Raw genomic sequence first — 8,708 nt, forward strand, 5'->3', positions numbered from 1 at the left:
CCCCGGGTGTCGGTTGCCTGGGCAACGGCCGCCCTTTCTTTCTGACACCACTCCCCCCTCCCCCCGAAGATAAACAGATGACCCAATGTTGCCCAAGTTGGAACAGGCGCCTCACGCGCTCAGGCTCCAGTCCTGGGGCTGGCGCGCGTGGGGTTTTCTGAAGAGAAACGCGGCCAGTAATTAAAAAATTCACCCCCTATTCAGTAACACCGAAAATAGCAACAATGGACTGCAAAGTAAACCTATTTATAATGAGAAAATGGGAGGGTGTTTTGGCCGTGGCCTCTTGCTGGAAAGGGGAGGAAAATTTAAGTACTCTGCGTGTGTATATTGAAGTGTCACTGCCTAATCGGAGATAATATGAAACCGGACTCTGCAATTGTATTTTTTAATAATTTTATAAGAAACTATGAAAACATGAGTACTAACATAAAATGAGTCAGTGAATAAAAGAGTACGTGGATCTCGCACTCCTCTTGGCTACGGTTCATCAGATCTAAAATGAGAGTAGCCTAAATGATTTCCAAATCTCTTTCCAGATACACATTAGATGCATCTGTACCTTGAGATCACCACACCCTGAGTATGTATGACTGAATTACAATTAGAAGGTGACTGAGCTTTTTCAAAATGTGTTTTATTAAAATGTATTAGCTGTGCAAAGGATAAAATTGGGTAATATGGTCAATACATGATGACAAAGTGTGATTCTGTCCTGGGCTTAAAACAAAGACAGCAATAAAACTAACAATACTGCAAGGCAGACGAGATCAATCTCCAATCAGTACTTATAGGAAAGATTTAATTTTGCCTTCAGAGAAGATCCTACTTGAATAAGGTGTTAATTGGTAGTAGCTCAATTCTATATGGAGCTAGCCCTTATAAAAATATAAGACATTTACAATCTCTTGTAAATTTAGAAAATGTTTTGCAGTAAATGTTACTAAGAATCACGGTTATTGCATACAAATCAATCCTATAAACTCAATAGAAAATATTTTGCTTATAAAAAATGTCATTACAGCAATTCTATCATTCTTTTCAGTGAAGCTTTTGTATTTGATACGTGATTAGTAGAAAATAATCTTAAAAATAGAATCTGCTATTAAGAAATAACAATTTGGGGGGCACCTGGGTGGCTCAGTTGGTTAAGCATCCTATTCTTGGTTTCAGCTCAGCTCATTTTCTCATGATTCGTGAATTTGAGCCCCATGTCAGGCTCTGTGCTGACAGTTCAGACTGGAGCCTGCTTCAGATTCTGTGTTTCCCTCTTCCTCTGCCTCTCCCCTGCTTGCTCTCTGTCTCTCTCGTAAACAAATAAACATTAACATTTTTTTTTAAAAAGAAACATTTTGTTAATTTTGTTGGGTGTGATAATGGTGTTATAACTATATTTTTAAAAAGTATTGGTTACATATAGTAAAATACTTATGTGTGAAATAATATGATGTTTAGAATTCACTTAATACTCTAGAAATAAAATTTGGGGAATGGAAAGAAGATGGATAAATGCAAGTGATACAACATCAATCCGTGCTAAATCTAGGTTCGTTTTTGCTTTTCTCTACTTTTGTGTATGCTGGAAAGTTTGCAAAATGAAAAGTTAAAGAGATTATCCAGAGGCACAAATGAAACTCATTGCTGAAGCTCTTCCTCTTTCTAACACAAGACATGTATTCACAAGGATTGCATTTCCTGGCCTTCAGAGTAAGGTCAAGTAGGAAAAAATATAGCAAGAATGTATGGGAGCAAAGGAGCAGAGGGGTGGCCCAGAGCAGGGTAAAGGCTGTCCAATGATTGGTATCTGAGCGTTGACACTTCTTACCTATGTGACTTGGGGCTAAAACTAGTTAACACTAGGGTTCTGTTCAAATGCAGGTAATAATAGAACCTCCCCATAAAGTGGCTGCGAAGTTTAAATGGATAAATATAATGCCTAGCACGTGGTATGATTAATAAAATTTATGTCTTATTATCTGGAGGTAGCAACATGCTATAATGCTTCTAAGGCTCTCTCTTTTTCCTAGATTAAAGTCAAATTTGCTTTTCATGGCACACGAAAGACTTCACAACCAGCTTCAGTCTTGTCCACTTTGCATACTACTATTCCCACAATCCCCTGTGTTCCAGTAACTCTATTCTCCATTCCCCAAGCACATCAGGAACCTGCTGAAGTCTTTGGGAGTGTGACTTGAGGTCAGGTTGACAATCTGCTTCCCCTTACTCTCTAGGGTTGAAGAGGGAGTTAAACACCAAGTGCCCTTTTTCTCCATCCTCAGATCTGCACGTTTCTCACCCATGCATCACATTTCTGTCATAGGATATTGGCCATTCCTGAATGTACTGTATAATCAACATCATATTATTCTAGTTACAGTCACTGGGTCCATAGAAAACCTCAGGATGCTGGCATTTGTTGAACAGAGTTGACTCTCTTCCCCCCTTTCATAACTTCACTCTGTTATCTCCTCTTTCAACACCCTTCCTCACCTACCCTTTCTGGATGATAAAATCTTTTGACAGAGTCATGTGTGGATCTTTTTTTTTTTATTTTTTTTAAATGTTTTATTTATTTCTGAGAGAGAGAGAAAGAGAGAGAGAGAGAGAGAGGGAGATACAGATTCTGAAACAGGCTCCAGGCTCTGAGCTGGCTGTCAGCACAGAGCCTGACACGGGGCTCGAACCCACGAACCGTGAGATCATGACCTGAGCCGAAGTTGGACACTTAACCGACTGAGCCACCCAGGCGCCCCATGTGTGGGTCTTTCTGAGTCCACAGAATGACAGCAAGAATGTGCCAAAGAACTAATTTGCATGACTAGCACCTCATGAAAGAGCAGAGAGGGACACCCAGCAGTAACAATGCCATAGTCACTGTCTCATTATATCCATGACCTCTAAATAATAATAATAATAATTATTATTATTAATGTATTTGTATGTCNCTAGTAGCCTAACGAATCATCCAGCCTCTGTCATGTAGCTCACATTTTACCTCCATAGCCATAGAGAATTAGCTGCTATTTCTTCTCAGATCCAATAGCCTTTCTTCCATATAACTCAACCACACCTCTCTTTTGTATTATAATTACATGCTTTTATTACCCTCTTTCCGCACTACTCCAGAGCTTAGTGCTTTGCCTTATTTATCTTTGTGTGTCCCGCATAGCAGAATACCCATCTCCTAGGGGTAGCTGGAGTAGCCAGCCTCTCACGTGGCCCCAGTATTTCTACCTCCTGGTGTAATTGTCTTCCCTCAAGTGTGGGCTGGGCCTAGTGACTCACTGCTAATAAACAGAAAATGACAAAAATAATGGGATATCATTTCTGGGATAAGTTTACAAAAACTGGAACTTCATCTCTTTCTGGCTTGCTCACTCTGAGGCTCTGTATGGAGAACTCCATGTGACTCAAGAAGGCCTTCAGCCAACATCTCATGAGAAACTGAGGCCTCAATTCAATAGGCTTGGAAGAAGTGAATTTTGCAAATGAATAACCATTTAAGTGACCTAGAAGCAGATTCTACCCCTATTCTTGAGATGACTGAGCCTTATGAGTGACCCAGAGCAGGAGGGACAAGCTTAACTAAGTCCTTTAACTTGCAGAAACTGTCAAGAAATGTTTTTCTGTTCATTCATTCATTTGTTTTTGTTTTTGTTTTCTTTAGTAGTCTCTCTGCCCAACATGGGGCTTGAACTCACAACCCCTAAATCACGAGTTGCATGCTTTCCTGACTGAGCCAGCCAGGTGCCCCATAAATGTTGTTTTAAGCCACCAAGATTTGGTTGCTAGTACACAGCAATAGGGAACTAGATCAGTGCTCAATCATTTTTATGTTTAAAGTACCTACTGACAATTTTAAGAAGTTTGGTCCCTGGTACTGGGAGAAAGAGCTTTTACCCCTTGAGCAGTTCTAATGGTGATACTGTGGGGCAGCTATGGTCACGTAAAGTATACAGTTCCTACCCAGAAAAGGAATTTTTTGGACTGTGATGAGGTGGCACAATAGCAGGAGAAAGAGAGAGAGAGAGTGAGAGAGAGAGAGAGAGAGAGGAAGAATATGGTTGATGCCTATCCAATTCCCTTCTCTTTCTCAAGCTGCAAAGGAGTATGCTTCCAAACCCCCCACGAAGTTAAGCATGCATTGTAGAAGTTCTGGCCAAGGGGATGCAAGCAGAAAGGATGTGTATGTACCACTTGCAGATTGAAGTATTTAATCACTAACGTGAGACTCTCCAGTGGGAGCAGGAAACTCCTGTCAAACTTTTAGAGAAAAGACATGGTCTAGGAATCTACAAGACCAGAGAAACCTAGGTTGCTAAGATGCCTCACGGAGAACTGTTGCCCTAGATAGCCAAGATTTTCAATGGACTTTACATAGGCAAGAAATACATTATCATTATGAGAAAATTATGAGAAAGCTATTCAGGTTAGCAATCCTCCATCACTACCTCAATATCAAGTGTTGTGTTTTGGGGGACTGATGGCATGGCCGGGTTGTTTTTGCTTGGGTTTCTGCATATGGTGGAAGACATTTGGAAGCTAAGGCTAGAGTTATTTGAAATCTTTTACACTCACATATCTGGTACCTGGTACAGAATGGCTGGAACAGCTGAGGACAGATGAAGCATCTCTCCTGTCCATACATCCTCTCCATGTGGCTACTTGGGCTTTTCTTCAGCATGACAGTCTCAGCGCTATCATACTTACTTTCTCTAGAGTGAGTTTCTAGAGACCTGGCTGGAAGCTGCACTGCTTTTTAAGACTTCACTTAAGAATTCTGAGGATGTCAGTCCACTATACTCTATTGGTTAAACAAACCCCCTAACGCTAGCCCAGATTAAAGGGAAGAGGACTTTACCCCATAACAAGAAGCAGGAAAATAAATTGTGGCCATCTTTCATCTATCAAAAAGTCACCCTCAAAACTTGGAATTGTCACTGAAGCATCATCTAACCCAATTCCGACTAACCCAGTATCTTCCTTTTAGGACTTAGTCATGAGTAGATTAGAGAGTGTTTTGGGGTGATATTTCTAGAAAGCAGCATGGGAACTACCTCTCCCCTTTTACTTTTTGTGAGTAGACCTGCTGTATTGGGTACTTATTTGCAAACAAAGTATAGGAAAAGAAAATTTTAAGCCATTGGGAAGCTATATTCTTTGATGTCATTGTATTTACATAATGGGACTTCACAGGATTTCCGTTAGGCTTATTCCAAAGACTCAAAGGAATGAATTTACACATTGAATAATGAATTTAAGAAAACAATTTTCCAAGTGAGATAATACTATATATTCCAACCTATATATTCACATATATTTAGAAACTTTTAATACATCATAACAAGGAAAGACCTTGCTAAAATTGGCAACTCAGGACTTGATATTAAGAAGATAATACAATGAGAGATAAAGAGATTATATTCAGATTATAAACTCCATAATAATAGGGTATAAATAAATAATATACAGCAGTTTTCCTATTGAGGATGGTGAAACCAATATAGAAATATTAAATAAGCTATGTAGTGCTGTAAAATTAGTCCATGAAGTAATAATAGTACAGGAATTTAATTACACAAACAGATTTGCTAAATGCCTTACAGGAACAAGAGGTGGAGGGAAAATTTAAATAGGACACTTTCTAGAACAGATGGTAGGAGAAACCATGAAGAATGGAAATACACTGAATTATCCCACACTAGTGATTAGAAATGAATTCAGAAAAAGGGTAAATCTCTACAAAATAGCAATCCCAGGACCACCTCCTGGGGAAAGAAAATCAACCAATTCTCTTGCAGTTCAGGAAGGCTACATACAAGGAAGATTTTTCAAACCAATTCTTTTCCTATACACCAGTAAGAATTAATTTTAAAACATAATCTGAACAAGGGAAAGCCTGGGGGTCTCAGTCAGTTAAGCCTTCAACTTCAGCTCAGGTCTGATCTCATGGTTTGGGAGTTCAAGCCCCACATTAGGCTGTCTGCTGTCAATGCCAGAGCCTGCTTTGGATCCTCTGCCCCCCTCTCTCTTATTCTAATGCTCTCTATTTCTCAAAAATAAACATTTAAAAGTAAATAAATTGGGACACCTTGGTGGTTCAATCAATTAAACCTCCAACTTCACCTCAGCTCATGATCTTGTGCTTTGTGGGTTTGAGCCCCATATCAGGCTCTGTGCTGACAGCTCAGAGCCTGAATTCTGCTTTGGATTCTGTTTCTCCCATTCTCTCTGCTCCTCCCCCGCTCATGCTCTGTCTCTCTAAAAAATTAATAAACATTAAAAAATTTTAAATATATCTATGATAATAAGTGGGTATGTATGTGTTTTGCATATTTATGAACTTAAAATACTACACTTGATTTAATCCTATCCTTTTAGGCACTTATTAAATTTGTTCCATTTAAAGGTATTTTTTTTTTAAATAATCAAAAGACATATATACTTTTAAGTGAATTCTTACATGTATGTGTAACTGGTGTCAAGTTACTTCTTATGTTGCTGTACAAACACACACACACACACATGCATGCACACCCTTGAATTTTTATAAGGGTGAATTTAATACAGGTGCTCTGGCTGTGGCAACAATCCTCTTCCCAGCATAAGTATGTTTCATGACATATTTATAACACTCTAAACCCTAATGAATTACATTATTTTTTCCCTCAAACTGCACTTGCATGAAAGACAACATGTACTTGAAAACGTCTGTAATATAAAACATGCACTATGTTGTCAAGTTTTCAGCTTCTACCTTTTCTTACCAATAAAAATGAAAATAAATCTAAGTAACACTTAAAAATACTAGATTTTCCCATACTAACGTGTCAGAAATAGTAAGCTGGTGTTATTTTCAGATGTTTAATTTGAAAGTATAAGACTTCCTCAATTGAACTTATTTTAAGTCATAGAAAAGAGAGAATTCTCATCACATCATTGAAGATGATTAAAAAGTCTTCTTCAGAATGCAAACTGGTCCAGGCACTGTAGAAAACAGTATGGAGGGCCCTCAAAAAGTTAAAAATAGAACTACTCTATGATCCAGTAATTGCAGTACTATTTACTAAAAAAAAAAGAAAAAAAAAAACCAGGAGCACCTGGGTGGCTCAGTCAGGCAAGCATCCAACTCTTGATCTCGGCTTAGGTCACGATATCACAGTTTGTTAGATCAAGCCTTAAGTTGGGCTCTGTGCAGATAGTGCAGAGCCTGCTTGTGATTCTCTCTCTCCCCCTCTCTTCTTGTCCCTCCCCCACTCACACCCTCTCTCCTTCTCTCTTAAAATAAATAAACGTTTAAAAATATATAAAAACACTAGTTCAAAGGGATACATGCACTCCTATATTTATGACAGCATTATTTACAATAACCAAACTATGGAAGCAGCCCAAGTGTCCAGTGATAGATGAATGGATAAAGAAGATGTGGCATATATGCAATGGAATATTATTCAGCCATAAAAAAAGAATGCAATTTTGCCATTTGCAGTGACATGGATGAGAGTATAATGTAAGGCAAAATAAGTCAGAAAAAGACAAATACCATATAATTTCACTCATTTGTGGAATTTAAGAAGCAAAACAAATAAGCAAAGGGGCAAAAAGAGAGAAAGAGGAACCAAGAAACAGACTCTTAATTATAGAGAACAAACTGATGGTTACCAGAGGAGTGGTGAGTGGGGGGGATGGGTGACATAGGTGATGGGGATTAAGGAGTGCACTTGTCATGATGAGCACTAGGTGATGTATGGACGTGTTGAATCACAATATTGTAATTCAGTGTAACCTTGAAACTAACACTGTGTGTTACGTATACTGGAATAAAAAAATAAAAAGTCCTATGAACAATTGGATAAAAGAAATAGAAGCAACCTCAAACCCAGGATTTGGAAGAGTGACAGAAAACATTTTACCCAGGAGAAGGTGAAACAAACACCCCACCATATTTCCCTTAAATTGAAAGGAGGCAGGTCCAAGTAAAAATCATGTGGGCTATTGTGAAGGGATAGACAAGCATTCTCCTGTTAGTGGAGAGTTTCATTAGAACATTGCTATGATAGTGGTTCTCAATGGAGGATGGAGGTGACTTTGTCCCCTAGAGGGCATTTGGCAGGGTCTGGACACATTCAGGTCATTACCACATGGGAGGAGAGGATGTTATAGGTACCTAGTGAACAAAGACCAGCTGTGTTACTAAATAATTCTCCAGTGCACACGACAACCTCCCACAATAAAGACCCAAAATGTCATAGAAACCTTTCATGATACCCAAACATTTGCACATATATAAATGCTCCCAGATGAAGAAATGCAATGTCATCAGCACCTTCTTCAATCTTATTTGTGAAGTAGAGTATATTTTGTAAAGTTAAACCCTTTAGTCAAGATCCAGGAGAAAGAATTCATATAGTATAGTGTTTCATATACACTATGTCTTTAATAATGTGACAAATATATGCTGAATTTAAACATTAAATTGGCAAAGATTTGTTAGTTAATGCTACATATACAGTTAAGCTCAGCTTTTGCATTCATAATCCATATAAAGGTCTAAGCCACGTGGTTCAGCTATGGGGCAAGATGTCACACCCAAAAGTAATGTCACAATAATCCTGTTTGTACTTCTGAAGTCTTATGAAAAGGAAACTTAAGCCACATAGTACTTCTTTAAAAAGTAAATATAGGGGCACCTGGGTGGCTCCGTGGGT

The sequence above is a fragment of the Crocuta crocuta genome, unplaced genomic scaffold (genome assembly GCF_008692635.1).
Source record: "Crocuta crocuta isolate KB4526 unplaced genomic scaffold, BGI_CrCroc_1.0 scaffold407, whole genome shotgun sequence".
NCBI classification, from domain to species: Eukaryota; Metazoa; Chordata; class Mammalia; order Carnivora; family Hyaenidae; genus Crocuta; species Crocuta crocuta.